The 24,155-nt window shown below is 38.6% G+C and overlaps 1 long non-coding RNA gene across 2 annotated transcripts; it reads left to right on the forward strand.

Moving 5' to 3' along the window:
* The first annotated feature begins 508 nt into the window (after positions 1-508).
* Positions 509-10,633, forward strand: LOC107310347 (uncharacterized). Of its 2 annotated transcripts, XR_014943694.1 has the most exons (4): positions 509-837; positions 6,166-6,274; positions 8,437-8,472; positions 10,507-10,633. It is a non-coding gene; the product is annotated as an uncharacterized LOC107310347 (long non-coding RNA). The 2 variants fall into 2 exon arrangements; XR_001553565.3 differs by lacking the exon at positions 8,437-8,472.
* The last annotated feature ends 13,522 nt before the right edge of the window (positions 10,634-24,155 follow it).

Genomic DNA, 24,155 nt, shown 5'->3' on the forward strand with positions numbered 1-24,155 from the left:
TTCTGACTTTATATAAACCAGTTCCAGTAACTTTCTTGTACTTTACGTTCTCCTGAATGCATCTACTTCATAGACTTCCGTCGGAGCTCAGCTGCATTTTTGCTTTCACTTAAGTAGTGGTGTGGGAGGTGTATTGAGAACAGAAAGAGAGGGCAGTTCAAAATATCAGAAACAAAGGTGTTTTAAATGAAAAGCAACTAAATTAGAATTGCATAACTTGTTATCGTTTACTGTTGAAGTACCAATTATTGTTGAGATTCTCTTGACAGTGCTTAAAACTCACAAAAGACAGGATTCTTTGTTTCTAGTTTTGAGATGTAAATGAATGAAGTAACAACTCACTATCTCAGATATCCAGTATGTTACTGCATCTTAACAAAACAGTGATTTCTCAAAGCCACAGTACCTGGCTGTGTCTGTGCTGCCAGCTCATGGGAAATGTGACAGAACATGGAATACATCTACATATCTATGACATCACACATAGTGAGCGTAGGCATCACTACAGTGGCCCAATGGACAGACTGAACCTTCAGAACACCTTCTAGCCTTTCTAACTCATTTCTGAGCTGTAATTACCCATCTGCTATTTTAAGCACTATGGTGTTTGATTTTGAAAAGGGAAATGAAAAAAGAGTTAGCAGGGCCTTAGAGTTGCATGTACCAGTACTATGAAACACAGTGACATTGAGCTTTGGAAAGAGAAGCTAACAAAGTCAGAAGGCAGAGTAAAAAAAAAGGAATGATGAGGTTTATGTGATAAAAGACAGAAACAGTAGGTGGGAAGCCTTGGAGCAGTTGAGGTATTAAAGGCAGATCCTCTCCGACAACTACAGGGTAAGAAAGCCAGATGATGCTCTATTTTCTGTCTAACCTAAACAATAGTTGCAGTCTGTGCCTATGAATTTGTGTTCACATATAATATATTTTACATCTATTTCTTGTGGGCTAGGTGTCTGCAAGTTAGCAGTGGTTAATATCTTTGCTATTGATATCTTTATGTACATCAGTTAATGTATTTTCATTTACAAGCACTCACATTGAGGAGCCAGTGTGACCTCATACTTGCCTAAGCCTGTGCTTAACTTTTTATGGGATCAGGTCTTTCTGATCCCATATTTTATTATGATATTTATTATTTATGAAACAGAAGTCTAACAGCCAAGCAAATTCACTTTGCATTCTCTACATATTTTAATGCAAAAATGCCTTAGAACTGAAGCTTGAAAAATGTTTTCAGTCTTGGAGGAAGTATTTTCTTTCGAGATCAATGTTGACCTAACAGCTTTATTAATTTATCAAGAGAAGAGCTGTAACTCTATTGTAACTTTCCTGACAATAAATACTGTGGTAATTTCCGAGGACAAGTATTTTTTGTTGATCATTAAACACTAAATTTTTAGTCACTTCTCCCAGTGGATTAAATAAATGCTATTAGTTTTTGAGTTGTGTACAGTAAATATGGATTTCAAGACTTGTTTGTCTGCATTTCTTAAAACATTTATGAACATTGAACAGATGAATTTGTTTTAAGCATATTTTTTCATTTGAACACTTTTCCCACTGGCTTTTAATATGGATACTGTTCATCACATATTGAATAAAGCAACTTTCACTTTATTTAATGCCTTGACCCAAATCACATTGTCTCTATAAATATTTTACAGTCTGTGTGCAACAAAAGCACGATTACCAAACTCATGTCTGCACATGTAGGTAATATACAATAAAAAATTGATCATTTTCCCTTCTTTTGTGTTTTAACAAAGAATTGGTGATAGGAAGTGTCCGGTTGGTTAGTAGGGGCTGAATGTGCATATATGGCCGTGTATGTATCTCAGTATTGATAAATGTGTGGGTCTCTGAATACATACACATATTTCAGTACTTAGTCTACAGGGATAGGATGCTGGAAATGCATAGCAGGTTCTTTTGCCAAATTTCTGCCTTTATTAAATCCATCCATACACAAAACAGAAAATATTACTCGTTGCATGTCTCTCCAGCAGGTTTTTTAGTGAGTCTGGGAATGAGTTTCCAGACTTGAATCACGGCTGCAAGTACAGCTGCATGTCTGGCAGAGTCGATCTTTGCCAGTGGTTGAACTGAATGGGCAGATGTAGCTTAACAGCTACTTTAGAATTTGAAGAAATTATCTTCCTTTTTTTATTTGTCCCAAATTTTGCTAAGCCAGCACAATAATGCCAGATGGATGTTTCCGAAGAAGCAATTGAACAATAAGGAGAAAAAAGACACGAAGTGGTGAATCTCAGCTTGTCATCTTGGGTCTGACAGGAGGTGAAGAGTTTTATTGGCACAAGGCTCAGGTCATCAGCCAGGCCCATTCAAGGCTCTGGTCTGCAGAGAGCTGATTGACTGAATTCAGTGAAATTGCACACTTTTTCTCATTCTGAATACAATGAATGTGATTTGAACAAAGCTGGAAGGTGCACATGTAAATGCTGATTTGATTTCCTTTACAAAGCATTTCATCTGGGATTATAAAGGCACAAAAGAAGGTGGTGCACAGAACAAAAATACTAAGAGAAGGATCATTTCAGATTAATCCTGCTGTCAGTATGAGAGGTGAAGTGCTGTGATTTAGAGCTCAAGTCCTGCTTTCACACCTTGGTCCATCCTCTCAGCTTTTCCCAGTATGTACTGCAAGCCATCTCTGTTAGTGACAGACAGCACATATGAAAATTATGTCAAATTTTCATTTTGAAATTAAGGGTATCCTTGATCCCTTTCTAGCAATCCATTCTTATGAAATTCTAACTAAAAGTGATAGTCATAGAATCATAAAATCATAGAATCACAGAACACATAGAATCACATCCCCAACCGCTGGCCTTGAACAGGATTGCCACTCACTAGATTAGGCTGCTCAGGGCCCCATCCACCTTGGCCTTGAGCACTTCCAGGGGGTTAAGGAACACTTGTATTACTCCCTGTCCCACACGGCCAAGAAGAAATGGAATTTTGCAGTAAAGCCATTTTGATTAAAAAAAAAAAAATACATAGCAGTATTTTCCTCTGTTAAAAACCTGACTTGATCTGTCCTCCTCTGATGTCGGTGGAAGTTTTCCATTGACTTTTTTGCTGATGAATCAGGACAAAACTGGACATCAGCTGTTTGTCAAGGACTTGCATTAAGGACTTCCATTTAGTAATTCTTATGGCCATTTGCACTGCATATATTCAAATACTTCCCCAGACATGGCCTTACTGCAGCCTAGAAGTGTTTCCATCAGGAATTACTCCTCTGAATCCACTATGACTGGCTTCTTTGGTGCCCCATAGTTAAATGCACAAATTTGTATGCACTGCATTGTCTGTTTGCCATCACTAAATGCAGATGTCAGCATCCCCTATTTTTTGAGATACAAAATTATAAGTAAAAATTGAGTTACTGAGTGTTTAATATCTAACTAAAAAGAAAAAAATAAAAAAATAAAGCCCTAAACTACATTTAATCACATTATACACTGCAGCAGACCTAATGCTAATAATTTCTTGTGAATACATGCTTCCCTCACTCCTGCTTCTGCTCTGTTCCACATTCCAATAGGCAGCCCTTGTCTGTTTCTGATAAAAGGGAAAAAATCTTCCCTTCCTCACCAGAGAGCAGATCCATCACCAGATCTTCCACAGGGAGGAGGTGTCCCCTTTCCTTCTCCACCATCCTATCTCGGCTACTTCTGGTAATGATGCACCCCAAGTTTCTTGTCATAACAACTTGTAGAGGTAGCCTGAAACTACGTAAAGCACAAAATCCAATCCAGTCAGAAATTACGTGGTTTAGGCTCAGATACAAAAAACAGGGATGAACTTAGATGTCTTTTCCAAACTTGGTGATTTTATGATTCTATGATTCTATGAACATATATAAGCTAAAAACAAGCATGCAGCTGCCTCTAATGAACTACATAGCTCCTAGGGCCTGATTCTGAAAACTCAGCATCTGTCCTTGCTGTGAGCTAAATAATCAGACTGAGCGTACAGTGAATTTTAGTGTGTATTTATCAATAAAACTGATGAGCGTGGGACTTGTAAAGTTGGGCTGCACTATGCCTTTCCTAAACAGTGAGAAAAAGCACTTAAATGTTTTGAAGAGCTTGAAAACTTTGCTTTGTGTTAACTTCTCTAATTATTAAAATAAGAAAAATTAAACTGACAGCAATTTGGTAAATGTCACTTAAATCCCTTAGAGATCAGAAAGCAAGGGTAATATTGTAATGCAGTTCAAAATATAATGATGATTGTTGCATTGGACAGTGCACAATAATGATTAGGTGTGCACCAGAGTTTAAATGAGAGGAGCACATCTGAATGTTATACCCAAGGTTTCAGCAATTTGCAGTCATCACGGTACTGCTATAAAACAAGACCTAAATTTCATAGTGAATTTGGGTGGAAATCTCTGTTTATTCTTAGCTGCTCGTTTGCAGAGCTATGTCATACAAAAAAAATAAAATAAAATAAAAAATTAAAAAAAAGCAAGTATAATTATTAATTGAGGTAGTGTGAGTGAGGACAACAGAAGGAGGAAGGAATCTGTATAAAGGCTCTCATGTTTGTGCTTGGTTTGTTTATCTCCTCTCCCACTCCCACTTTGGACTGTAGAACTGGGGGGGCTGTCAGCTGTCAGCTCGTCATTGCAGGCACACACTGTCCCATCTGCACTGCTGATGATGGGGAGGTCACATGGGGTTTTACCCAAACAGGCTCTCAGGGGTACAATAACATACCTCTTGATTTGGCTGTGAAGTTATACTTGTTATTAATAGACAAGATAAGAGGCTGGGGCTCTATTCATCCACTTTAGTGCTAATTATTCAGTTTGATCTGAGCCGATTATGATACTGACAGATAACCATACCACATTTATAGCTGTAGCAAGCACTGGCCAAGATCTTTGGCTCATGTTGCTGTTTGGTTTATCTGATAGGAAGGGAGGAGAAAAAAAGAAGCTGCTCTGGTTGATTAGCAATGTGTTGCATGGGACCATTTATAATGAAGCATATCATTTAAATTTTCCTTTACAAATGAGTCCAACTCTCTTTGCAGACTGCAGGCTCTGTTAATTGTCACAAACATTGCTTTTTTTTTTTTTTTAAACATTATTAGCTCTTTGGCAGTGTCTCCATTGTTGACTAAAAACTTGGCATGATCAGGAGCTGCTGAATAATTTAGGTTGTTGGCAGCTGGAGTAGAAGAACACACACATCTAGGCAGGCAGACGTGCTGCTTGAGCTCTTTACATAATAGCATTGTATACAAAGCAGAGTATAGCCAGCAATGACTTCTGTGTCTGTTTATAGGTAAACACTGATGTTAGTTTTACAGAAAGAAAAAAGAAGAAAAAAAAAGAGGGATACTTCAGACTGTATATAATATGTGAGACAGATGCACTGCTGATTGTTCAGATGACTCCCTTAATCTCTGACTTTCACAGAATATGATTACTGCAGATTCTGAGGAGCAGCACTTCAAGTGTGTTTCTGTGCACTTTGGCACTTTGGGTCTTGCGTATAAACACTGCTGCACATAATAATGATGCTGTGAGCTTAGCCAGAAAAAGAACTCCTCACACTTTCCTTTTGTGCAGCAAATGGCTCCCAATTGTACTGTCAGTCACAGAGAAAATGTGCTGTTCAAGAGATGCCCATTTTGGAATTACATTTGTGTGCCGTATGAACTCCCACTTTTATCAAAGTGTCTAGAGGGTAAGTAAAATACATAAAACCTTCTGTGTGCATCCAGTACAGTGCACCCAAAGGTTTAATGATGAGTACTGGGCAGGTTTTTCCAAAACAGTTGTGGTCTGAAAGATTTCACCTTTATTTATATTTATATTTATTTGTTGACCTGTACTTCTTGTCTTATTCACGTACTTATGTCTTTCTTAACTCTCTATATCATGATATTTATGAGACAGAGGTTGGATTCATTTATTTCAAAGATTCTGCAGTATTGAAGGAATAGGAGAGAAACCAAAGATAAATAACACATGAAGGCCCACTACTGGATGTTCATTGTTCTTTTGTTTCATAAGCTGACTTGTGCATTGCCCCTCCATTTTTCAAGTTGCCATTTTCTTCCTAGGAAAGTCTTCTCCCATCCTCACTCCTCACTCCTTAATTCGTCTTTAAATCCTTCTAGGCACTCTGCTTTCCAGGCCTGTTTCTTCCTGCCCTCAAGCCCGAGTCTCTGGAGAGAGAAGATGCCAGTAGAAAATGTCTCTTGGATTTCTGTGACAGCCACTTGACAGGTATGATAGACTGTAATGAGAAATGAATAAAACACTCTTATAGCAGTCTCAACAGAGGGGAAAATAACTGAGTTAGAATGAAGATGAGCAGGCCCTCTTCTTTCCCAGCTCCCATCCTGGTCCCATAATCAGTTCTGAGCACGGAGTGGGGAAGGCGGACCTTGCTCTGCAAGGAAGCAGAGAGCTCTCTTGTCAATCGTCATGGTTATTAGCTAAAAGAGAACAGGCATTGTTAAAACTGGAATTTTCCCCAATTATGCTGTGACAGTTCTATGCCTAACAAGAAGTGCAGAGGGAACAGCAGGGTGAATATTTCCTAAGCACTCTAATACAGCCTCCATTTAGGGATGCACAGACCTACATGTTTCCCAAAGAAAGCACCTGATAACTGTCAGAATGGTCTTCCTGCAACATGACAACTTTTGCAATCACATGTGGGAAGCACTTTGGAACTGTACCTACTGTGCTGTATTGAAATTATTACTTACTATATAGATTTTGTTATACAATAATGACCAACACAAATCCATGTACCATGGAAGACTGCTGATGAACCCATCCATCATCATAAAGAATCTATTCCAAGAGACTGTATTATGATTACATACTTAAAAGATCATAAATAAATGGCTTCACAAATATATATTTTTTCCTAGACAACTGCACAGACAAGCACATCATTTGTTAATTTTGCTGTTAGATTTAAAGGTATTTTTTACTTTTCCATTAACTTGTTTTTATATGTGTGGGAGCTAACGACTTAAAAAGTGCCACTGGTTTGTTTAGGGATGTATCTGAAAGATCTATGTATGGGTAAGAAGGAAGGCGTATCTCTAAATAAACCAAGCCATTTCAACTTCACAACAGGTATATGGAAAGTCCAAGTAACTCCAATATGAATACTCACCCTGACAAAGCTTAGTCTGTTCCAAAGTACTTTGCTGGATTCAGAACATATTTAGCAGCTGGTTGCAGTTAGCTGTGTTGCGGCATAGAAAGTGAGTGAGCTCAGCAACTGATAGACTGTTAACAACTGATAGCAACTGATAGCATCTGATAGACTTTTTCACAAACAGTTTAGGGGTCTTCTTTCATAAGAACAAACTGAGGAAAATTTCCATTCAGATTTTTGTGAGAAAATATATGTCTTGAATGATGTAAAAATGAATAGATGTGAAGCCCTAAATTGCCTCTATACTAGCTTCATAAACTGAATGCTTCTCCAGAATTTTTGCCCGTGAGTTTCACACACTGATCATTTCTGCATACAATTATTTAACATCGTTGTGTTTCCCCAGAGGAAAAAATGCTTCTTTGCACCCTCAATTAGAATTCTGCAACATGTGTCCCATTCAGTGTGCAATCAGAAGTATCTGAGTTTTCATTCCTTAAAATACTTGAAAATACTGAGATGGATAAAACTCAGGCTGGAATTGAAATGTTTCAATAATCAGGAAATGCAAGAAATGAATGGCAAATATTAAACCAAAGATATAAATTAACAATGGGCTGAGTTACACAGCAAAGCAATTATGTGTTTCTCCAATTCAGCAGTTTCACTGGTAGAACTGTGAACATAGTTTTGTGCAAACTAATCCCTAGAGAAGAGAAAATAAAATCATGGAAAGGCAGTGACTGATGCACTTTCCTTAGTTCCTTTTGTCCCCATGAAAAGCATATTTCTTCTGCCACAGCAGTGGCGGCTCTTATCTGTTTGAGCACGAGAGCCTCTAGAGCATGAGAACCTTTTAATAAAGAAGACTACTCTTTTGTTATAAATCATTCATTGGGCAAGAAGAGACTCTTACAGGATTAGCAGAGTTACTTAGTTTGATGAATCTCATAATGTTGTTAAAACAGACCCATAAAAAGGTTGCTGCTCGTACTTCAGCCCAAAGCACAGCGGCTATATACACATGGTTACAGAACATCCAGGATGAAGAATTAAAAAGGCTCGGGTTGATTAGCATTTACAAGAAACTTAACAACCAAAGGCTCTGTAATCTGTATTGGACTAACACAATGTTGAGTTGATTTTCTATTTTTTAATGAGTACTCGACTATGTTTCTAGTGTCACTGTGACAGAGATGTTTGATGTTAGGGTGGAATAGACTGAAAGCATCATTGACTGTGTCTGTTCTTTCATGTGTGTCTGGCACAGGAATGGTAAATAGAGTTCCTGAAAATGAACTCCGAGGTGAGTGCAGGGCAATAGAATATCACTTCTTAGACAGACTTTGCTAGCATACAAATTAAGGTCTTGTCCACACTACTCTGAAAAATTTTATTGACAAATATATAGACAGGTTATGCAAGTAAATCTAGTGAGGTTTTTGTTGTTGTTGTTGTTTGGTTTCTTTGTTTTGATTGGTTGGTTTTCTCTAATAATTATATGGATTTAGGCACTCTGGCATAAACACTCATGTTTCACATTGGCCTCCCATGTCTATATATGCATCAGTATAAAAAAAGTAACCAGGAAAAAAAAAAAAAAAAGTATATTCTGACAGAAATATTTAACTTGACATCAAAAGAGAAGAGGAGAGGAGAGGAGAGGAGAGGAGAGGAGAGGAGAGGAGAGGAGAGGAGAGGAGAGGAGAGGAGAGGAGAGGAGAGGAGAGGAGAGGAGAGGAGAGGAGAGGAGAGGAGAGGAGAGGAGAGGAGAGGAGAGGAGAGGAGAGGAGAGGAGAGGAGAGGAGAGGAGAGGAGAGGAGAGGAGAGGAGAGGAGAGGAGAGGAGAGGAGAGGAGAGGAGAGGAGAGGAGAGGAGAGGAGAGGAGAGAGGGGAAAGGTAGGGAGAGGGGAGGGGAAGGGAGGAGAAGGGAGGGAGAGGGGAGGGGAAGGGAGGGGAAGGGAAGAGATACACGTAGCATATTTCCTTTCTTTTTAAATAAGTGTTGGACTATATTCTAATCTGCACTGCCAGTATTTTAAGTAATGGCCTGGAGAAAGAAATTAGCATGTTCATTACTGACTTGAGGCTGTGAAGATGTAGAATAAATGTGGATTTCACTGGAGAATAAGGTTAGATTTTCTTTCATCTATCAATCCTTGAGGATCTAAGGCCCCATTAGAGTGTATGGACATCAGAAGTAAGCCTCCACCAAGGATACCAAGAAGGCAGCTATTCTGCAAAATGCGTCAAAATATTTTTAGGCTTTTATGGACTTGTCTTCCCTCATAACAATTTGAAAATGCTGAGAAAAAAAAAAAAATGTGAAAAAATCATCAGCAGATCTGAACTTTTTCAACAGCAATTGTTTGCCAAGGTAGTGAATAATTCTGGCATCACTGAAACAGCATTTCCAGTGAACAAACTATTCCTTTCTCCTTCTCCAAACTCAGGGATTTTTACTGATCCTTCTTTTCCTACTCCACCTTTCAAGTCTGCCTTTTTACAGAGGCTAAAATAATTACCTAACTCATGTAAAAGTTTACCATTTAATTTCAGAGGTTGAAATAAGTTACTTTCCAAATCAGTGCTAGCCTTTGGGAGGCATTTGTAAGCAACAACAACAACAACAATAAAAACAACAACAACAAAATATTCTAAAGCAGTTCTTCCCCAGACAAATTTTGCTGTCTGCAAATTTTTGTTATAACATGGCACAGGCAATCATTTTATTCTCTTTATCTCAGCTAAATCCAATAGCTTGTGTAGTGAAACATTTGATGCACAAAACAAAGTAGCACTTCAGAGAACAATTGAAGATCTGGCCAACAAATAGAGTACCTTGTTCACAGGAAATTTCAGTTTAGGGAGCTGGTCTTATTTGTGTATGAAATTAAGGGCAGAAGAAGGGATTACTTCTATTTAATTGTGGTCTGAATTGGACAGAAACTAAAATATTCAGAAATTTTAAACAAAGAAGGAATAAATGGGGGCTGAACAGCATGATGAGCAGTGTGCATGGTAGTAGTTTTCCAGAAGTAGTAATTAGGTCTAGAGCCAGAGCTGTGAACATATAATAGAATTAAGTCTATTAAAAGACACTAGCAATTGCATGCAAACAAACAAGCAAACAGAAACATACTCCTCATTTTCTTTGTGCTGGATAGAGTCCCGTATTACAAAACAGCAGGCTGATCTCAAAGGCCTGTCTGTTGTAGAAAAACTGCTAACTGTGCTCTTCATGCCTTGCTAAGGAAAAGAAATCAAATAAGGCATCAATAACTATTCAAAGCTATTTTTGTGAAGTTTTTTTGTTTATTTGTTTGTTTTCCTTTTTAAGATCCTTTCACTGTGAACTTTGGCATGCTCAGCTCGGACTGAAGACAGTGCTAGGGTGAAGATTCTGGGTAGCTTATTGGAACAGGAGGAACAGGAGAGAACTAAATAAAACAGGTTTTCCTACACTATCTCACTACTTTGGATAGTAATTCCTGAATAGACAATCTGTTATGATACAAATGTTTTCTACAAAAAAAGTCTCAGTACATCAACACATATCACACAACTAATAATGTCACTTAACTCCTCCATGTATAAGGGAAGGCTCTAGAAGCTATAGTTCTAGAAATGTTGGTTCAAAGTAAGAATATAAAACATGCCTTTGAGAAACCAGCCTCCCACAGACCTGCTTGTTTTCTGGCAACAACAGCATGTACAAAGACTTAGGTAGCAACAGTTTCTGTACATACACAGCATATGCTAAACTTTACTAAAATATCACAAATATATATATATGTGTGTGTGTGTGTGTGTGTGTGTGTATGTGTGTATATATTTATGTATGTATATATGTGTATATATATATAGCGTCCAGTTCAAATTGGTTAACAGACATTTTGGCTTGTGCTGATCTCAACTGTCACATCATTACCTGCTCTCTTGCAACCTACCTTGTCTTATTAATTGATAGAATGATTGTAGGGCCTAAGTGTTAAGAAACTGACACAGTGTTGAACCAACAGTCTTAGCACTTGCCTTGTATTTGTCTGTATATCATCCTTTACCTAATGTAGATGATTGTGTTTCTGACTATCTGGAAAATAAACAATGCTTACTGTCAAACAAGCTGCCAATTATGAATGAAGGCAGACCACATCATGATAGTAATTCCTCATACTGGCCTCTCAGAGAAGAAATTCTCTCCTTGTGCTTTAGATTCTGTTCTATCTCCCTTTCTTGTCTTCACTGATTCTTTTTCTCTACCTTCTGTCTCTAACCACAGTCCTTTTTTTGCAGCAGCAGACAGACCTTGTGCTAAGCAGAAGGCTAAGCTAATTCCAGCTGAACATGCTGCTTAAGTTAATTGGGACAGAAACAAAATCTATCCAACGCAGATTCTGTTTCATCTTGTCCCCATTCTTTGAAAGGGAGATGGCCTTTCCACTCTCTGTTGTTGTCCATGAGATGCAAAACAGAGGGAGGAAGGGAGAGAGGGAGAATAGAGATGAAAGTGGGATTCAGGGCTGGATATCTTCTTCCCCTCACCTTGCATTTGTAGTGTTGTAGTCCTGATACCTTGAAAGCTCTCTCCCCTTTGTGCTTGCTTTGCTTTGTTTCCCCCTTCCTTACTCAGAACTGAATCTCTAGACAATCTCCAGCACATCCTGATGATGGGGAGTCTTTCAGATGGTTTTGGGCACTGGTTTCAGAGCACAGCAGACTGCTAGCAACAAAATACTTGAATTCCTTGATTTTGAAGATTCAGGCATCACATATCTGTTATCAAAGTAGCAGATATTAACCATCTGCTCTGATACTTTCAGCAGAAGGGATACAAATATCCCAGTGGTATCTTCCTTCTAAAGGAAGTATAAGAAGAGTAAAAAGATATTTCAGAAGATTTAGAATGTACCGACATAGTTGGATCCCAATGGATAAAGAAAAACAGAAAAGTGACAAGGTTTTTAAAGTCTGAAAAGCAGCCTATTCTTAAAGTTCTGTAAGATTTATTTTATTCAAATGTACCACATAGCTAGATTCTTAGAGCTCCTAGCCTTGGCTTCTTGTCCAAGTTTCAAATGCAGGCTGAGTTCCTTGCAAGTTCCCTGCACTTTTACCATTTATAGGCATTTTTCTACTAGTTCTCTTGTTTTAAGCATCTTGAGCCTTGTGCTTTCTGCAGTTCATACTACCAATCTGGATAGAACTTGTTGAAAAATATGAGGCTTAAAAGACCACATGTGGGCATAAATGCAAAAAAAAAGTAAAGCATATGAAGTGAACAGCAGAGATACTCTACTTATAGGCACTATTGAGCACAATTTTATAGCACAGACATTACTAACATTTGGAAATGGGTATCTGCTTTGGCGATTCCCATTTTGCTAGTTAGATACATGATCCTATATAATTTTTGATAAAAGCACCAATTTTTATACCAACCAAAATACCATCTTCATGGGAGGAGTGGCATGTATTCTTATTGCATTCAATTCACTAAACAAAGACTTAAAGAAATTTAGCAACTTCCTTCTTTCCTTCATAGTAGAACACAATACTGGGTTAAGTTAATGCATGCATCTGATTTTTTAACTCCATGATATAATAACTCAAAAGTAACTCTTGAAAATCCATGGATAATTACTGATTCAAATCTTTATAACTGTAATCAGATTCTGTCTCAATTAAATTATTCAAAAAATAAACCATAAACTATTTCTGTGGAAGAGTCAGAAAGAGAAATCTCCACTCTGCAACATCTCTAGCAGAACTAATTAGAGCCGGATTTTACTTGTTTGTCATAAATCTATTACTCACTACAGATCTGCAGAACTAACTGTAGTACGTGAAAAAAATAGTGAGCCACGTTTGAAGTTTGGTTCAGAAAGGTTTAAAAAATCTCTCCTATATTACTGTTCAGTTTTACCTCAGGGCACCAGAAGGCATCAAGCTACTATCCCTGGTTTTATCACTGAAAAGTCACCACATCGTGAGTTTTTTCAGTATGCTTTTTGAAGTACCCAGGGGTCATGGCATTTTGCCCAGTTAAACCACAATAGTATCAGAGTAAATCCAAAATTCTTCAAGAGTTTGCTGGTGTCATTAACATAAAGTCTCGGTTGTGTTTCTTTCAAATGCTTTTGTTGCCTTTTCACACATTTCTGTAAGTGATAACCGACCCAGTCCCCAGCACTAATAATGGAGAAGCAATGTTATCTTCCCATTACTGTTACTGCAACACACTTTAGGAGCATTGTTATCAGTCCATAGATCATCAGTCAGATGTCTGAATCTGGAGCTTTATAATTTTAATGGGAAATAGGGAAACCTGGTTGAAGTGACGTGCATGAAAATGGTCTTATGGTGTTGCACCTGCCCTGGTTTTAGCACGTGGATTTCAAATGAAAAAGAAAGATGAATGTTCATGGACAAAATTGTCATGCTCCACAGAAAACAAGAGTCAGGTGAAATCCAGCAAGTTGCAGTAGTTAATGCGTGCACTAAAGGAAAAATAAACTATGAAAAGTTATTTAAAATCTCTGCTTAAGCCTTTCCAAATTAAATATGCATTGAACAAGCAAGTCCACCAGGTCATAGAGTACTAATAAACTTCTAACGCTCCTGGGGTCACTCTGGCCTCTTGCATTTGAATGTGTCATGTGTATGACACTGCTGTAAACTTTGGACCTCAATTACTACATGATAACAAGTTTTTATTGCATTACCTTTTCGAAACCTGAGAACCTGCACTAGGCATTGGGACACAGCTGGGAGATGTTCTGCATAACCAATTAGATTACTTCTCCAAATATGTATTCTTCTCTGCAGAGGCCTAAAAATGATCCATCATCTCCAGCTACCTGCAGCCATCACTTAAGGGAAAGGGAAAGAGAGAAATATTTGGCTACATCTCTATGATTGCATAAACAATGTTTCATGTACTTGACAAACTATATTAATAGCTCCCCAGAGGGCATGCTCTGAACATGCAAAATGTTGCAAAGCACTTGTATTTTATGGCAAATCTTTTTTAATTTTTCAGTTAAAATGATAATAACTATTGATTTTCCATGTACCAGTACTGCATCTAAAAACATTTCCTGGCAGTCTATGAAATGTATTAAAGTCATTTGGTTTGAGTTTTCTGATATCAAATGTGTGACACAAAAATACATAGGTCTTTTTCCCAGAATCCTGTCTCATGTTCTGTCCTAAGGAAACACAGTTTTCCTTGTGCTTTTTTAAGCAGCTCTGATTTTAGGGTTAGTTGAGAAAGACAAACCAGCAAGTGTCAATCAGCAGAGATTTGATATGCAAGCTTGAAGAGCATTCCCACAGAGGAAGTTTTTGGAATGGAGGAGGCACAAGAAACAGTAACAGTGTGGTTCAATATATAGCATTTGTGTGGGATTATGGAGACTTCATCTTTCTAGGTGACACCTGTGAAAGAGTTTCATTTAGTGTCCTCTATTTCCCCAGCTTCAAAGTTTACCTCTCTTGTGGAGTTCATGGAGACTGAGGGACTATAGCACCAAAGCCAACAGACTAAGTTTCTTACAGGTGTTTGATGTTCAATTGTTTTCAATACCACTTGAATCCATTTTGGAACAAAGGACTAGGTATTGTTACAAAAAATGATTATCATATGAGATCAACCAGTTGTGAAAGGAGCTAAGGGAGATAATTATCCCAAATATCACTCAACACCACACATTCCTCCAGATCTAAAGAGCTGTGTCAGAAGATCCTGAGGGTTCAGCTAACCCAAAATTTATTTTTGTTGCTAAATGAAAGGGGAGGGTGAAAACAACATAGAGGATAGAGAAGCCAGAAAGTAGTTGAATTGAATGAAGAAACTGGGTTGTCTACAACATCCCTTCCTGTTCAGCAGGCACCACTGCATCTGTACATGAAATCAGCAGCAGTAGTGCACATTCAGCAGACTCATGCACATGCTATGGCTCTGATTTTCTGAAACAGTGAAATTACCATCCATCTTGAGACCACCTGTGTAGCACATGACTCTTCAGGCCAGCACTGCTGGGATATTTGAAGTCGCCTCTTCGTATGCTGCAGGCATCATCTGCATGTGGGCAGGGTCATGTATAAAGTTTCACATCCTGCTCCAAATGGATTACCAGATGTCCAGAAATCCCTGACAATTGTCCAAAATCTTTAAACTCCACCCAGGCAAAATTGCCAGGTGGAAAAAGTAGATGTATCCAAGACAATTCAGATAATGGGCTAGGAAGAGCTATCTGGCAACCAAGCAGGGACAAAGGAACAGAGTAATGTAGGAATGAGAAGGGAATGGGAGGAATGGGTGATACGAAGTTTTATAAAAGAATGAACACAGTTTGGATAAAGAGTCAAATACTTTGGTTCTAACCCAAACCTTAAATTTAAACATAAAAAGGTTATATCAGTAGCATGAAAGCCCAAATAAAACAGCTCAGAATGAAATGGAAATAGCCAGATAAGAAATCAGTCATCAACTGTGTAGATTTTCATTTGAAAATCATATAGGAGTAGATTAAAGTATAAAAATTGCAGATGGTCAATATTACATCACCAGCAGACAAAGCAATATTTCTTCCTTCCTTCCTTCCACTGAACCAGAGCTTCACCCCCCACATCTTAATGTGTAAACTTTACTGTCAGAGGTGCTGGTTGAACAAGTAGAAGCCAAGGATTTCCACAAATAATTAAAACATAAAAAATAAATAATAAATGATAGCTGCCAGAGAATATTCTCTCTTCTGCAGATATGGAGAGAAGGTACACAGGAGACCTAAGATAATCAAACATGCTCTTTTTTTTTTTCAAGTCACAAACTCATTTTGCTTTCTCCATTCCCACTCCCATATATTCATCACATGTTCCACTGATTCTATAACTACACAGAGACAGACCCCAGGAGGGTCCAACTCTGCCCTCCTTTTGCTAAGCAACGCTTATGTGAACAATCACAGTGTCTAGAGTGGGATGATTCTCATGAGTAAATTACTAGCCAGTGTCAGAAACAAATGCAGAATCCCATGAAGTGTGCATTGTTTCTGCTGAAGAAGTAAGGCATGTGAATGCTTAATTAGAGAGAACATTCTCATTTTTATATACACAGAGATATGAGAATAAAGCAGAAAAATCTTCCTGTTACTCTTTGCTGTTATTTCTCTGTAGTTTTTCTTTTTTAATTCAGAATAGACCTATAAATTGGAAAAGACCAAAAGGGAATCCATTCTCAGACCCTTTATAAATATTCAGGAAGAAAAAAAAAAAAAAAAAAAAAAAAGCAGTGTCCAGATTTGAGTCACTGTTTTCCTTGGGAAAAATGCTAAGAGCCTTCCTTCACTTTAGAATGCATTTTTTTATTCTTGCTTTAAAATATGCCTGCAGTTTAAAATGATGCAGCCTACAGAACATGTTCAAATGTTGCTTTTTTTCTGCTGGACCCTTGCCTCATTCAGCACTCAAGACAGATGTGTTTTGGAGACTTCAGCTGCAAAGGTCATTATTTTTAATATATTCACTGAATCATATGGTGCAAAAACCCAAGATGTTTAGTGAATAAAACAGATGATTTCAAGATGATGACTCAAGGTCCAGTATTTCCTAACATTTTGGGGTGTGTTTTTTTTGCTCTGTAGATTAATTTTCATCTGTAGATCAGTTTGTACATGCTACATAACTTATGTTTATAACATAGCATATAAAAAAATTAGAAATCCTGTTTCTGACAGGGAGTGCATCTCTATTTGCTGTACGTCGAGAGGGCTGGGAATCTCCCTGACCTCTGGACCAAAGGATTAACTCTTGGAGAGAGTATGTTTCTGATCTCTGGGAATCAGTGCTGTAGAGGAAGCAGTCCTTGGCTGGCAAGATTTACTAATACTGAAGGCAGAAGAATACTGAAATGCAGGTCTCCTCCAGGCCTCAGGTCTGAGTCTTTTGAAAAGAGATTTCTCCAGAAGGCAGAGATCCTACAGTCACCACAATGCCAAATGATCCTCTATGCTTACTCGACCACTTCTTGTTAGTCCTTGGCTCTGTATTCCTTTTTTTTCTCCTTTTGGTTCTTTCTTCACTTCCATTTTCATCACTTGTGTATCCCTGGGTTCTATGCAGACTCTAAACAAAATGTGTCTCCTTATGAGGTCAACTTTCATCCAGTTTCCAAGTTTCTAGTATGAGCATCCTCAAGTGACTCAAAGAAAAGGCTGAAATTGTTATCCAACAAGGACAAGTGCAACATTTTCATCAAATATTGCTTCTACTTGACTTCCAATTTGAAGAGGAAAACTATTCCAGGACAATGATAGGAAAATTGTTATTCTGGGCTAACACTGGTCAGTCACTGTTCAGAAAGCCTCAGTTTATAGCAAGACAGGAGCATTTAGAGCAACACATGCACCAATACAAGCGTGTTTTGGTGTGAGCCTAAACTTCCCAGGATTGCTTTGTGGTTTTTAAAGTCTAATTTACTCAAAATTCACCTGATTTACTGAAGATGGATCCACATGAGTTAACTTCAGATGCTTAAAATCAAGCCTATAAGACATTTAGCTATATTATCTCAGTAGCAAATAGAGAGAGAGATGGGGGTTGTTCCAGGAGCATTTGCGGGGGGTCAGCCTCTTCTCCCATGTAACTACTGATGGGACTAGAGAGAATGGCCTCGTGTTCTGCCAGGAGAGGTTCAGGTTGGATATTAGGAAAAATTAATTCTCTGAAAGAGTGGTCAGACACTGGAACAGGCTGCCCAGGGAGGTGGTTGAGTCACTGTCCCTGAAGGTGTTAAAAAAATATTTAGATGTTGCACTGAGAGACATGATCAAGTGGGCAAATACTGCCGGTAGGTGGACAGTTGGACTATATGATCTTGGAGATCTTTTCCAACCTTGGTGTTTCTATGATTCTATGATCCAATTTACCCTATTTAAATGGATGCCTAGGAGTTGGTAGAAATGGGGATATCTCTTTTTAGCAATTGACTGTACTGATGTTGGCTTTGGGTGACTGGAACTGAAATACAAGCTTCGGGAGGTCTGTGGGGTCACACAGGGACTTGTACAGGGAATGCAGATTTAACCTGGAAATGAAAGCTAACCTTTTGACAGCAGAAGTCATTAAGAACCACATTATCAAAAGTGATCAGAACTCTTAGCATGGAGGAAGGTGAGATTTTGCCCACAGGCCACTTGCTTTGTAACTGGGTACCTTTGTAAATGTGATGTCAAGACCCATATTTAGAACCTATGAAATAATTGGAAAAAAATACCATAGCTTTTAACAAACTCTGTTCCTCTGTCTTCAAAGGAAACTGTGCTAGTTTTAAGTGCTAAAAAGTGTATTTTTATATCAGAATTTTACAGAGTTCAGTCCCAGATGGTTAATTAATGAAAAAAATATGAATGTCTCTATTATTTTTTTCTCTCCTTCCTTCTATAATGTTTCCAGGAGGCATAAGTGCAGTTTAAATTCTGGATTAAAAAAAAATAATAATTAAAAATTAAAATATGCCTCAAAGTGGCTCAGATATTAACTGCTTATTGCAAATGAACTGTCCCTGTTCTCCTGTTTTCCATCAGTCCCTGAGACCACCTTAGGTACTTGAGCCACAATTTAAATACCTAGGTGCTGCACCCAGCACATCCTCAGCAAAGGTCCAGGGCTTGAAATCTCTTCCTCATTTCCATTCCAAGTAAGTCTGAGTCAGTTGACCTTCAGGGCATTCTGTAAAGCTTAGTAAAATAGATGAACTTCAGATAGGCTCAAATAGATAGGCTGTAGAGGAGGCATTTTTCAGTGGTATGAGATGACCCGAGGCACTTGTAGGAAACAAGAGCAAACTGAAATGTGTCTACAAGTAGTGGGGAGGGCACATGGCTGGGAAAGCAATACTGTCTGAACCCATATCCCATTCATTCATGGTTGTACTTATGTATATGTATTTGCATAAGTCCTATGCTGTCCACAGAAAAGCCAATAAATATGAATTTGACTGAAGCTCTGTACAAGCACTAGGATTTTGTGTCTTGCATACTTCCTTATTTCTTAGACAAATACTCCACTTTCACTACCTGTACCTCACCTTCACTTGCCATACCATACAGACATTTCTACTTTAAAGAGGAAAGGCCCAGTGTTCCTTATCTGCCTTCCAGTCAGTCTGCATCTTCTCTTTTCATAGGTTTACTCTGCTGTGTCTTTTACGTATGACTACTAAGGCCATTCCATTCTCATGTATTAATTTTTACAGGCTTTCTGAAGCAGAGTTAAGTGCACAGAGGGATCTCCGCTGTATATCACTGAATCACAATTTTTGAGCAACACCTTACTTACTTCACCTATGAGAATCCAGAGCAGAGTAATTTAGGAATTACTCACCAGTGAAATGCTTCCCCATATACTTTGTCAGTAGATGGACAATACCTTAAAGGAAACTATTATGGTAGAAACAAGTAATCCCTTGAGAAATTAATGAAGCTTCTTTTTGATGCTTATGCGCAGGGTGGGATCTGATATTTAAGAAGGGCACAAAGTCCATTTTAAGCCTCTCCTTCATTTGAGAGTTTTTATGATATTTGCTATGCATATTCTTTGATATCAAGTGCAGGTGAGTTCACCCTGGAACTTTTCCTTTAGCAAAGGCCCTAATAGATCCTTTTTCTCATGTAACTTTGTATTTGTTTTACGTATCTATGTGTTTGTATGTATGTGTGTGTGCGTGTGTGTGTGTTTATGAAACCTGTCCAATCTTGCTTTGTTGGACACCTCAGGTGTTTATCAGAATTGTCTGAAAATTATGCAGTGCGGTCAGCAGTTGGAAAGGTAGGCCTGCACACAGTGTAACTCCGTAAGTGTCATTTCTTACGAAATCCATCTCCAAATGGCAGGTAACTGCAGTGCCTGTCATGGTACCAAACACTTTTTGTCTTACTTCTAGAACGGGGATGAACATATTCTCTATAAAGGAAAGTCTTTCTCCTTCTCCCATAAATTTGTGTGCAATTAACTACAGGATATTTAATTCTGCCTCCTTGATCTCGGTAGGAAGATATGAAAGTCTTGGTCATCTGAGAAGGTGTGGAGTCAAGGCTCTATTGCTGCCAAAAGGCCAGGGGGGCATGTGCCATAAGATCCTTTAACAAGGGCACAGGACAATGAGGCTCTGGTTTGGAAAAGCCTGGCAGGAAGAATGACTTTTTGTCACAAACACAAAAGTGTCCACCTGGAGGTTATGAATGAATAGGCAAAATTTTCTTCTTTTTCAAAGGAACAGGTGTAGTAATGACTGCCCGGACAAGAGCTGAATATCATGTGAAAAACCTTTGCTTGCATTAGCAGGAGATAACACAACGCTGTTACTAACAATGTGGCGAGCAAAGTATCTCTCCGGTCACCGGATTCCGACATTCCCCTGTAAGACACAGAAACTTGCTGGAGCGGCATACCCCGGCAAAGTGACCTTTTTTATATATTATTTTTTACTGCCTAGTTTGCACTTTGTTGACTTGGCTGGGCACCTGCTGTAAACTGCAAATATGTTCCTGTCATCCGGGCTGGAAACAAAAACAGTGAACAGTGTAGTTCTTTGGTGGATTGGAGCTAGCGAAGAGCAAAAGCACTTGTGTAAAATGCTGAGGTAAATCTTCCTGTCCTATAACCTTTCCCAGCTTTATCCGTGGGCTGTGACCAATTTGCAGAGATCTATCTGGGGCCACTGTTTCTTTTTCTTTTAAGCAGCAGTTGTCCCCAAATACACAGAACAGATTTCTCTGCTAGCATTTTGACCAGCATGCGCCTAAAGCAGCTGAGTAACTGGGTACAGGCTCATTTGTACACTATGTTTCACTTCTTGCACTTGTGAAATCCTCCAAAACCATTAACTGTCATCTGAAAGTGCTGTAGTCGTGTTTTTGGAGCAAGGTATACTGTGTCAGCCTTTGTACCTACAGCTGGGTGAGGGTTCAGTAAATTCTTTGTCTTTCTACCCCTAAGAAATGTAATAAAAAAGCTTTTGTGTCTCTGTGTTAAACATTCTCCTCTATAGCTGTGTAAGTAAGGTTGAAATACCTTTTGCTAATGTCTATGTGGCTTGGCAGAGGCAGAAGCCGCAGGTACAACATAATTGTGTTTGGGTTCAAAGGGGAGTATTTTCTGGATGAAAAATAATAACCCTTGATCTTGAAACAAATGTCTTCCATCTTTCTTTAAACTTTTTGCTGGTAATATGCTTAACTTGAAGGGGGAAAGAAATTGCTGTCTCAGAATTATAGGATGTCCCTTTCAAACAAAAAGTTGAGTTCTCTACTACTATTCAGCTTTTTTACTGTCATTGCTAGGGTGTTTTTTGTTTATTTGTTTGTTTGTTTGTGGTTGTTTTTCTTTTGATCACCTTCAGCCACAGAAAATCCACTACAAATATTGAAAATTAAAGAACTTGTTTAAAAAGCCGGAAGAATTAAATAGACCTTTGTTACTCTAAGCCTATAAGATTAACATTTTCTGATGTTTTTGTTTGTTTGTTTGTTTGTTTTCAATATGTAATTTGTGTTATTTTAAAAGTGTACTCTGTTCAAAACAAATCCAATGATATTTTGGATGTTTGATGAAACCATCACTCCCATTTTCACCCAGTTTAGATGCAGTTCCCATCCCAGTTCAAGGAAAGCACCTCCTTTGCAGAAAGCATCTTATGGGAAGCCAAGATTCTTAAATGCAGGAGGTACAGATTGTTGCATAATATCCTAAATGAAATGCCTGATTTATAAATACTGCTTAAATTTAGTAAGGTTTTAAATATAAATGAGCTAAAATAATTTTTTTGTTTAGTGTTCTCATCTGGTTTCCTCTACCATGTAATTTGTTTTTCTCAGAATGGATCAGAGCATAGATTGTAAAGCACAGTAAAATCTCTATTTAGAATCATACATTTGCTCAGGTTGGAAAAGACCTCATCGAGTCCAGTCACAACCTAACCAAACTACCCTAACTCTTAACAACCCTTCGCTAAATCATGCCCCTGAGCACCACATCCAAACAGTTTTTAAACACGTACAGGAATGGTGACTCAATCACCACCCTGGGGAGCCTATTCCAGGGCTTAACCACCCTTTCTGTAAAAAAGTTTTTCCTGATATCCAACCTAAACCTACCCTGGCACAACTTCAGGCCATTTCCCCTCATCCTGTCACCTGTGACCAGTAAGAGATCAACCCCATTCCCACTGTATGCACCTTTCAGGTACTGGAAGAGAGCAGTAAGGTCTCCCCTTAGCCTCCTTTTCCCCAGAATAAACAGCCCCAGTTCCTTCAGTCTCTCCTCATAGCTCATATTCTCCATGCCCTTCACAAGCCTTGCTGCCCTTCTTCGGACTTGCTGCAGCACCTCAGTGTCCTTTCTATACTGAAGTGCCAAACACAGTACTTGAGTGAGGCCTCACCAATGCCAAGTATAGGGGCAGGATTACTTCTCTAGTCCTGCTCACCGCACCATTCCTGATACAAGCCAGGATGCCACTGGCCTTCTTGGCCACCTGAGCACACTGCTGGCTCACATTCAGCTGACTGTCCATCAGTGCACCAAGGTCCCTTCCATCAGGCAGCTTTCCAGCCACTCCTCCCCAAACCTGTAGGGTTGCCTGGGGTTCTTGTGACCAAAATGCAATATCCAGCACTTGGCCCTACTGAACCTCATACAGTTAACCTTAACCCACCCATCCAGTCTGTCCAGGTCCCTCTAAAGTGCCTTTCTCCCCTCAGGCAGATCAGTACTCCCTCCCAACTTGGTGTGGTCTGCAAACTTACTCAGGGTGCACTCAATCCCCTCATCAAGATCATTAATGAAGATGTTAAATAGAAGCAGCCACAGTACCGAGCCCTGGGGGACACCACTTGTGATAGGTCACCAACTGGATTTAACTCCACTGACCACAACTCTGTGGGCCCTCCATCTAGCCATCCATCCAGAAGTTTGATTTCTGCCCTCACTATATTACCCTGTACTTGAAAAAGGTTATCCGGTTAAAGAAAGAAATGAGGAAATATGATGAGTTCTGATCCAAGCTGTTAATCAATGATCAGAGCATACTGGTAGCTGAGGCAATATAAAGTTTTGACAGAATGAGCTCAACTGGATTGGACCATGCCTAGAACTGTCCTCTCCAAAGGTAACAGTATTTGAGTCACCATCATCTTAGGAAGATTTCGTAGATAGACTGTCAGAGTAGACAGCACAGTGTCAAAAGTATCCATGTAAAGAAAAAAAACTGTAATTTTCAAAGAAGCAAGATGTTAAAAATAATCAAATGAAAGGTTTTAGTTTTAATTTCAGTGTAAATGAAATTGCAATCCCAGATTAATTAACTTCCCTGCTACAATCTGGAGTTTGTCAGTTGACATAAAGAGGAAGGAACAGGAACTGCTGCACTTGGAGAGAAAGGCAAGTGAGATCCTACATGTGTCAGATGAAGTATTTCCACTGGAGACAGGAAAGTCTGTGTGTGCTTGTACGAGGCACCAGCAAAACTTCTTATGAAATAAAGCATGTTTGTGCTAGACCTCCATGTGTGATATGGATGTGTCCTGACTGGAAATGTTTCAGAACACAGCTCTGGGGATAGTGGTGAGAAAGAAGAGGAACTAAAATATTTAGTTTGTCAGCCTATCAAAACACAGTCATGAAAGGAGATGGGATTGCTATTTACTATGGAATAAGCATCAGGCAGAGATAAGAGCTATTTAAAGAAAGAACAGTGTTAGGCCAAAAACAGATATAATCTAGTTGAGGATAAATTTAGTCTGAAAATAGGAAAATATCTAACCATAAAAGCAATGAGGTTCTGGAACAGCTTTACATGAGAAACAGGACAAGAAAAATTCCAAACAAATCTTAAGATGCAGTTACTCAGTTCATGTGAAGTCTGGTTTTACATGAGTATTTACTCGATTATCTCACCCTAATTTTCTTTGTTCCTAACATTTTATG

The sequence above is a fragment of the Coturnix japonica genome, chromosome 2 (genome assembly GCF_054131305.1).
Source record: "Coturnix japonica strain WE chromosome 2, WE-NBRP24, whole genome shotgun sequence".
Taxonomy (NCBI): domain Eukaryota; kingdom Metazoa; phylum Chordata; class Aves; order Galliformes; family Phasianidae; genus Coturnix; species Coturnix japonica.